At 32.8% G+C, this 9,485-nt stretch overlaps 1 long non-coding RNA gene across 4 annotated transcripts in view; it reads left to right on the top strand.

The window, feature by feature from the left end:
• The first annotated feature begins 912 nt into the window (after positions 1–912).
• Positions 913–9,485, top strand: part of LOC117110305 — an 18,826-nt gene continuing 10,253 nt past the window's right edge. For all 4 annotated transcript variants that reach the window (XR_004445674.1, XR_004445673.1, XR_004445671.1 and 1 more), the window contains exons 1-2: positions 913–1,068; positions 1,319–1,524. This is a non-coding gene — a long non-coding RNA (uncharacterized LOC117110305). The remainder of the gene's footprint in view (positions 1,069–1,318; positions 1,525–9,485) is intronic.

The following is a 9,485-nucleotide window of genomic DNA, read 5'->3' as shown; positions in this document are numbered from 1 at the left end:
AGCTACAGGGTAGCCTACGATGTTCCATCATGTCCTTATTAAACACTATATATGTATGATTTATATTAGGCATATATATATATATATATATATATATATATATATCTCTTAAATATTACTTAAGATATAAATGCGAACCTAAACTCGAACAATATTTATTATACAAGAATAATTTCCCTGGAGTGAATATTAAATTGAAACTTAGATCAAACTCTTTGAAGTTAGAGGACTGTAAAAAATCAAAAACTCGGAGATATGTAAATTATGCGGTGAAACAATTCACCACTTCATTTTTTATTGTAATAACCTACAAGATATTAGAGATAATGTATTTAAGAAATTGAAAGATGATCATTAATAACGGATTACAATTATTTTGGGATACCTTCGAAAACAAATCAAATCAGCTTCAACTTCACTAGCTCCTTGTTATCTGCATACGTTACTCATAACCTATCTAATGAAATTGAAAATCACCAATATCAAAAAGCAGAACGATTTTTTGACCAATATTGTAAAGAATATCTCACTTTGGCTTGAAAGAAAAGATCTGCACTATACAATTCAAAGAATGCCCCATCCCATAATATTATTGTCTCCTGATGAAGTTTTTTTTGACTGATGCACTGTAATTTTTATATTTTCTGTGTTTAGTGTTTAGGATTTTTTTCCCTTTAATTTGGTAAATGTTTGTATTGATAGATTCATTCTGTTCTGTATATGTTTTTTGTATAAGGATGCACTATCAAATTGGAGTTTATTAAATCAATTAAAAACGATTCAGATATAAAAAATTGTAGAATGTATAAATATACAAAGATTTTAGAAACATTAACGGCATTAAACTTCACTGCTCCTGTGGCCATTTTCATCTAATTTTCTGAACGTATTACCTGTGTAGCAAGGCGTGAATTTTGAAATTCCAGAAAACCGCGTGACATGAATTAACGTGACGACGGAAATGGTGGACAAGGTGTGTTTTAGCACAACAGAAAAACACCATATTTTGTTTATTATTATAGGCCCAGGTATATTCGTGATGTACGTATCAGCAAAACTACTAAAAAGGTAGGCCTAAATATTTTTTTAAAAACGTCTAACTTTTTAAGTTGCGTTACCCAATATTACGAGTCAGTTTCCATGTAGGCCTAGGCGTGCATGGCATAGTGTATACACCCGGACGGACGCTAGGATTTTTTTCGATAAGATTTTTTAATATGTTTTTAAGGTATGGATTTTTATATAGTTGTACGCTTCAGTGTAAAGTAAAATGAAAAAAGCATGTTAGACTAAAACATTTCCATATCTTATAATACAGGGATGGTACTCGTCTCGACGTTATTGTGGCCATTTTCACTTAATATAATGGACGCACCACTTGTCAATGCCAAACATACCAAAAGAACCACGTAAACGAAGGGCGGATATGGAAGTCGATAGAATGTATTTTAGAGAAAACTCCATACATAATTTGCTGTATTATAGGTTATTTCCGTGATGTATGAATAAAAAAAATCTACTAAGGTAAGTGTCATAATCAAATATTTGTTACTTGAAAGTTTATTTTAAATGCCCTTTAAGCCATTGGGCGTGGATCGGTGGACGGGGTGGGGGGAGAGACACTTGGACATCTTGGTGGACATCATATCATTTTTTTACACATATTTTACCGAACGTCTACACACATTTTACCAATCGTCTATCGTCGAAACCTCACTTTTCAAAGCCAGTGGAAAGAACAACAACAATTACCATAGACAACCATGAATGTTGTCTATGCTCTGCCCCAAGTGCGGTGCATATTTCCGGAACAAAACCGATTAAAAACGCAATTGTTTGTACATTTCGTAACCATCTCAGTAACCACTTCATCGATTTTATGGGCACAACGGTTATCAGAGACTGAATTTATTGTGAAAACAATGTACAGTGTACATTGATCAAATTGGAAGCGTGTAAACCTATTAGGCCAACAAACTCTAAAGTGCACAATTTCAACTATAAACGATTTATTCCTTTTATTAATAAAACCCGTATATTACTAGTGTTTATATTATCTGCATACATAGATTGCTATTTTTCCAAATTTTCAAAAATTATAGTTAAGTCAATTGAATTTTATATAGCCGTTATTAAACAATAATTATACAGTCTTTGACACGGATCTATCTCTTTAAGTAGTGATACCACAAGTTTACTAACTCTTGACGGAATCTCGCCATGATGTCATGATAATGATAAATTAAGTAAATCACCTTATGTTCGTGAAATAAAATGCTAAATATAATGTTTTATGTGCTTCTTATCTCCCTAGTCCTGTTTGATCGTAAATTAGACGGTAGTATTTCTACTCTAAATAGCGTATAGTCGCAATAATATTGCGACTACTAGTAATATTATTATTAGTAATATTATTTTGACACGGATAAGTCTATCTAAGTAGTGATACCACAAGTTTACTAACTCTGTTACGTTGACGCATTTTCCATGACGACATGATAAATAAGTAAATCCCCTTTATGTTTGTGAAGTAAAAATGCTAAATGTTTTAAAATCATAATTCCATGTCATTCACGTCGGAATTTCAATCCCTAGCTGTGCATTTCGCTTGTGTCTTTGAGCAAGGCACTTATGCACATTAATGCTCTCCGCCCAGGAGTGTAAATGGGCACCTTGGTGCGGTTGAATGCTCCTGCGCTAATTACCAGCACCAACACTTAAAGCATGTGGACCAATTGACCAGGGAAAAGAACTGCGCTTTATAACCGGAAGAGAGGCGCATTATAACCCATACCAATGCCAGTACCAGTATACAGTAAGTGGTTTTACTTGCTGATTTGTATCATAATTTTTAGTTAGTTATGGCAGTAATTGATATTTGATATTAGATATATTTGAGGCATGCCATCCCAAAACAAACGTAGGCCTGGGGCTATTTTCAATGTAATCTCATCAGTATCTAAGTGTAGAATGGAACCAGAAATGCATCGACCTACTGATGTAGAACTACTACTTTATTTATTGTCGAGTACCGTTTTTTTTTTTCATTGTACAATATCGCAAAAACTAGAGCAGTCTCAAAATAAAAAATCTTTCAACTTATATTTTGACTCCTTTTGAATTTATTTTTAGGATTCAAATCTGTATCATAACATAGGGCCTGCGAATTATTGAATCGTTTACTCTATTCATGATACATGCATCCAAACAAAAACACTATTTAACAAACGGCGGTCTGACTGAGATTATAGTACACTGCATGCATGCACGCAAATTGAAGGCAATAGCCAAAATTGTAACAAATTACAGTATTTTATTTTAAAAATATTTTATTTCGATGTTTTGACTCGAATGTTCTGATTTTTAAAGTATTTAATTTTAACACTTAAGACTTTCTGTATAACCTTCTGGAGACCCAGATGTGATCAGACGACCCTCAAAAATTCACTCACGGCCCAAACTTGGGTTACGACCCATGGGTTGCCGATCGTAGAATAATTTGAATTAATAGTATATTATAAATAGATTTTATTATGACTGTATAACTGTTAGACCGCATGTCATGCATGCATAATAATATGCCAAATAAATATTAATAGAATTTCAGTTCCTTAACCTTTTTATTTGACAATTATAAGTGTTGGACATCAACCATCTATAATTTCCATTTTTTACTTGCCTGCCTACCAAAAAAATATTGAGAAAAAAACAATATATTCAAATTGTGTCTACAGGTGCAGTAATCATACATTTACTTAACTCTACTTCAGCCGTACGTGGTTGGGACTGAGGTAAAAAAGAAATATAAAATAGTACCTAGATGTGAAGACACTTTTATATATAGTAGTAAAATTCATCATCATCACATCACCAGGCAAAATAAAGCGTCAACAAATTTTTCATGATCTCTTATTAACGATTTTCGGCAAACATAGAGATCTAATTAATACTGTACATATGATGTAAAATTAATTATCATTGATCGTATGTTTCTTTGTTGTTTATGTACTTTTGTTGCCATGAGAAAAACTAATTTCATATTTTAATTTGACAATAAACCTATCTTGTATCTAATGTGAATCGCTGCGATAGAAATATAACAACATTATTGTCTTCGATTTATCTACTTTACCTACTTCATGAGCCGAAAACCAATTTATCTTTACACACTTTTTATCATACTTGTACATTAAAGGCACGCACTCGAGTCGTGTATTACAGTTAATTCAGATGTTTGTGGACAGAAAACACCGACCGGAATCTTGTTATAAAATAAGATGTTATCTGCCTGTAAAGTGGTCTTTCGTTAAAATCTGGTCATTTATGCAGTTCAATTCTACAATTTCCAGGAATATTCTTGACTTCCTTAGGAACGTGATGGGGACCACCCCCTTAAAATAGTTGGGGTACGTGTCGCCTGTCACCCCCGTCCATGCTATTCACCAGAAGACGAGGCATTATACAGGCATTATACAGTAATTCGGCACCAAATCCTGAATTTACGTGATTTCCAACATTTTTTTTATATGAAGAGAGTAGAATAGTAGGCCTATTTCAAATAAATCAATTATCAGTCATTATTATACTTTTTAAAATATCAATAATTATTTTACAGTATTTGCAAATAAATTTGTTTTATTGTATTAGCTATAAAATTTTAATTGGTGTTTTTAGGTAAGAAAATATAATAATAGGCCTATTCCTATATAGGGCCTATTGATGTAAGATCACTGCACCTGTCTCTTATACACATCTAGATGTGTATAAGAGACAGACACTGGGCAGGCCTCACTATTTGTCAATTAATCGTACCTATCATTGTATTTAAAATTAAAATTGAATTATTGTTGTAGATCCATCTACCCTGAAATTAAATATTACAGAGGTTATAATATCTAACAATTTCCGTGTTTACATTCTGGGACGTGACGTACGTACGAACTTGCCTACTTGTGTACGTACGTACGTGTGTTGCGTAAATGAGTACGCGCAGACTGTTGAAGGTATGTTAACCAATCAAAAGCGTCAGCGGCAAATCAAATTAAAGCGCTTCGTAACCAAGGCACAGCACACACATCCTAGGCACGGCGTATAAGCCCAGTGAAATAGTTCAGTTTTCTTTGCTATAAAAATCACCTTTCCCGTGGGTATATTTTGGTAAACTTTTTGTATATATATTCATAAAAAACGTTTTGTTGCAATTATGTCCAACTTTGGTGCTTCAAATCCGTATTTCTGGTGGACTATAGCAAAAAAACTCGTTTGGTTTGGCACATAATCCACATACGATTGAAGAAGTAATTTCTTTTAAATTGGTTTTTGAACTACAGGTATATATGATTTCTACTGATTTCGTTCCATACCTTTGGTCTGCGATATGTGATGCTTGCCCACTTGTTATTTTTAGTTCTATAAGTTTTATTTATTTCGGGTGTTATATGGATGGATGGACTCGAAAGTTATGGAACAGAGACATAAACAAAACACATCTATAGTACGCCTACTTGTACATAAGCATAGCGATAGTGGTAAAGATCTTAGATATTTACAGTATTTGTTTTTATAATAAGTTGCAGGGAGGGGTGTTGGTATTGTAAGTCACAAATAATCCTCGTTTTCTTTTGAAGTTATGGAGTCTATCAAAATTCCCATCTGTTCCGGTGCCCCAGACAGTAATTCCATAAATAATAACCAGTTGAATTAGTGATTTGTAAATTGTTAGCAAAATTTTATATGGTACAATACCTTTTAATTTACACAATGCATTAATTATAGTCAATACTATGGTAGCTACTCAAGTTTTTCATTTAAAAATACACCAATTCATAATGAAAGACTGATTGGATATTTTAACACTTGTTTCTACCTGTAAAAATTATATACATACAATAGAACCCCTATTAAGGGGACACCTTCGGGACCAAAAAAGTGTCCCCTTAATAGGGGTGTCCCCTTAATAGGAGTACCCCTATTCGGGGGACACTAACCAAAAATGCAAAATTGCCTCCTTAATAGGGCTTTTTGGCAGGTTTTCATACAATGATGACATAAATTCTGTATAATTTTATTTTTATTGATATAAGAATCAGCTAAGTAGAATTAGAACTAATTAATTTTCAATGTAAATACAATACATTTATAATATGAATTAAATACAATACATTTATATTTTTTTTAAATGAATATTTAAAAAAAAAAAATAAATAAATAAACCTAGAGGTCTGGGTTTCAGTGCCTCGCTGTACTATACATTTTGCTTGTGTCCTTGACCAAGGCACTTTATCTGCATTGCTTCTCCTGTATCACCTGTCTTGTCGGGCTCGTAGGTAGACCATACAGGCCTGTATGGTACATGTTATGCCCTAGCAATTTCATCAAACCACCGCTGCATGGGTTCTCTCCACACAGGAGTATATCTTTACCTGGTGGGGTTGGCTACTCCTGCGATGTGTACCAGCAGCAGCACTTAAAACACGAGGACCCAATGACCAGGGAAAAAGACGCTCGTATCTACAAAGAAAAGGTGCTGTATAAATGATGTAAATAATAATAATAATAAAAAAATAATAATAAAATGTTCCAAATATTATTTCATGATGTAATGTTCATGCCAAATATTCCTTTTATTTATTTAAAATATGAGCTTTCTACTAGATTAATGTAGAATGGATAGAGTAACGACATAGAATTAATAGTGCATGTTGTATGTATTAAAATCCCATATAAAGTACACGAAAAAACAAAGGAAACAAAATCCCCATGGTTAAGGGTCGAAATTGACAAGATTGGTTTATATGAAATAACACATTCAGTAGGCCTATACCAACATTTAATCTAAGGATTCAGGGGAGAAAATTCTGGTTTATTGCTCAAAAGGTGTTAAAATATGAAGTTGAATGAATTTTTCTTACTTTGAAACTGCTGTAGTTGTTGTGATACAGTGATAAAAATATTAAGTGTCCCCTTAATAAGTGTTATTTGACCATTTGGCACACTGAGAAAGTGTCCCCGTCCCCTTAATATGGGTGTCCCCTTAATAGGGGTTGACTGTAGTGTTAAAAGATATATTGCCCCTCGTTTCACGGAAAAGTGTCTCTTTAATAGGGGGTGTCCCCTGAATAAGGGTGTCTCAAAGGAGGGGTTCTACTGTAGTTTTACTTGTATTATTAGAAATGTCTATTTGATTTAAACCACTGTTCAATTAATTTCAACTCGCTGTTCATGGCGGAAAACGCATCATTCACATTATTATGTTCTGGAAATACATTATCATCTGCAAACATAATTAAGCCCTTCACTTACAATGTAAAATATGTCATTGACAAATAACAAGAACAAGACGGGGTTCTAGAATCGAATCCTGTAAGGTACTCCATATTTTATTGTTTCCTTCACTAAATGACATTCGTCGATCCGTGTATGCTGCTGTCTGTGACTCAAACAGCTCTTAAACCACTTAATACCAGTCCCTGAATTCCACTGAGGGTACGGTAATTTTTCTAGCAAAATTTGGCAATCCAAAGAGTCAAACGCTTTAGATACGTCTAGGAATACCCCAATAAAGTGTTTGTTTTCAAATACAGTTGATATTTTATCCAGTGCCTGTAAAAGTGCGTGAATAGTTGAGTGGCCGGTTCTAAACCCATGGAATTAATGTAAGAGATTATGCTTGATTAGAAAGTCAAATATTTTATACAATGCGTTCATAGAGTCTTGATAGACATGGTAATATTGATATAATCAGTAATTAGTTATGCTTTCTTATCTCCCTGTTTGAATATAGAGATTGTTTTGGAAATTTTGAGTTGGCTAGAAAACTTACCAGATTTTAGAGAGCTGTTTACTTGTAGAGAGCTGTTTACCATCTCCCAATTGGCTTAGCAAATATCAAAATTTTCCTCAAAAATGTTTGCATCAATGTTATCATGCTCACATGCTTGTTCCCATCTATCTAACTTACTTGTGCTTTAAAAATAAACTATTTAGTGCTCCGTCTATTTTTTTTTTTGAATTGTCAAAACAAAAAATTGGAAAATGATATAAGTCGTTAATTAATACTCCTTTGTCAATGTTAGACGCTGTATTGTCCGTAACACGTGGAGGCATGTTTACAGCGGTAGAAACGACTCAGACAACATATCAATACGGTTCTGGACATTATTATCAAAATTATATTTAAAAAAATTATAAGTCCCCCATAAGGTAAGCAAGTTTATTTTTGCCGTTTATATTATGCATCATGTCTCCAAGTTGTTTATTAAAATTTGGCACGTGGGTCTGTATAATGCCACATACTTGGATTGTGACAAAGATGCTCTAACTTATAGAGAACATAAATCCTCCCTTGTCGGTAATGTAAAGTTGAGTTTACGTAAAGAGCAACACATCCATCTTTTCTTGTTTCCCTGTTTTTGTGTATAGGCGTGTAATATAAGTCAATATAATGTTTACTGGATAGCTTCGTCTACAATTAGACCAATTGCATTAAACTCATAGTCAAGAGATGCAACGTAATTTTATATCATGTCAAATTTTCGAATGACACTTCTACAATTTAGTGCAAAGACAGAAAATTGCCTTCATTTTTGTTACATTGTGAATTAAAATTGTCTGTACAAAAGTAATTGTTTTCTTTATAGTCGGGTATGTCCAAATTTTTTTTTTTTTTTTTTTGTCATTTTCTACGTCTTGGAAAGTGATCTAAACATCAAATTTGATATTGTAAAAACTAGATAATTTCAAATTAAAGAAAATATATAAATAAGCGCAAGTGGATATTCAAGTTAACAATTTAAAAATTATATACTAGTGGTATAGCATATAAATCAATGTAATGTTTACTGGATAGCCTGTCTTTGTTAGATCAATGGTACTAAACTCATAGTCTAGAGATGCAACGTAGTTTTACATCATGTCAAATTTTTGAATCACACTTCTGCAATTTAGTGAAAAGACAGAAAAATTGCCTTCATTTTTGTTATATTTAAATTAAAATTGTCTGTACAAAAGTAATTGTTTTCTTTATAGCCGTGTATGTCCACAATTTTTTTGTCATCTACGTTTTGGAAAGAGATCTAAATATGAAATTTTATATTGTAAAAACTAGATAATTCAAAGTTGAAGAAAATAAATAAACGCAAGTGGATATTCAGATTAACAATTAAAAAATTATATACGAGTTTGTAAATTATGTTGAAGAATAACTCTGTTCAATTCCCATTTCGTTAGAGGTTGAACTTAGTTAGACCTATTACGCATTTCGTATATAAAAAATTGAAGATAATAGGCACTATACGGTATTTGAATGTACTCTGTAAGACTACCGTAAAAACTCGAATTGAAGCCCATCTCGAATTGAAGCCCATCTCGAATTGAAGCTCCCTCTTTAGTTTGCAAAATTAGCCTCGAAAAGAGGTCCATGGGTTTCTTTCAAGATAGCATAGGCTTCTTTTCAAGATAGTACAGTACATACACTGTACATGCAT

This window comes from Anneissia japonica, unplaced genomic scaffold (genome assembly GCF_011630105.1).
Source record: "Anneissia japonica isolate Jap-2015-1 unplaced genomic scaffold, ASM1163010v1 scaffold673_len1821605_cov196, whole genome shotgun sequence".
NCBI classification, from domain to species: Eukaryota; Metazoa; Echinodermata; class Crinoidea; order Comatulida; family Comatulidae; genus Anneissia; species Anneissia japonica.
Note: the sequence above shows the minus strand (reverse complement) of the source record. Positions and strands in the feature narration are given on the sequence as shown.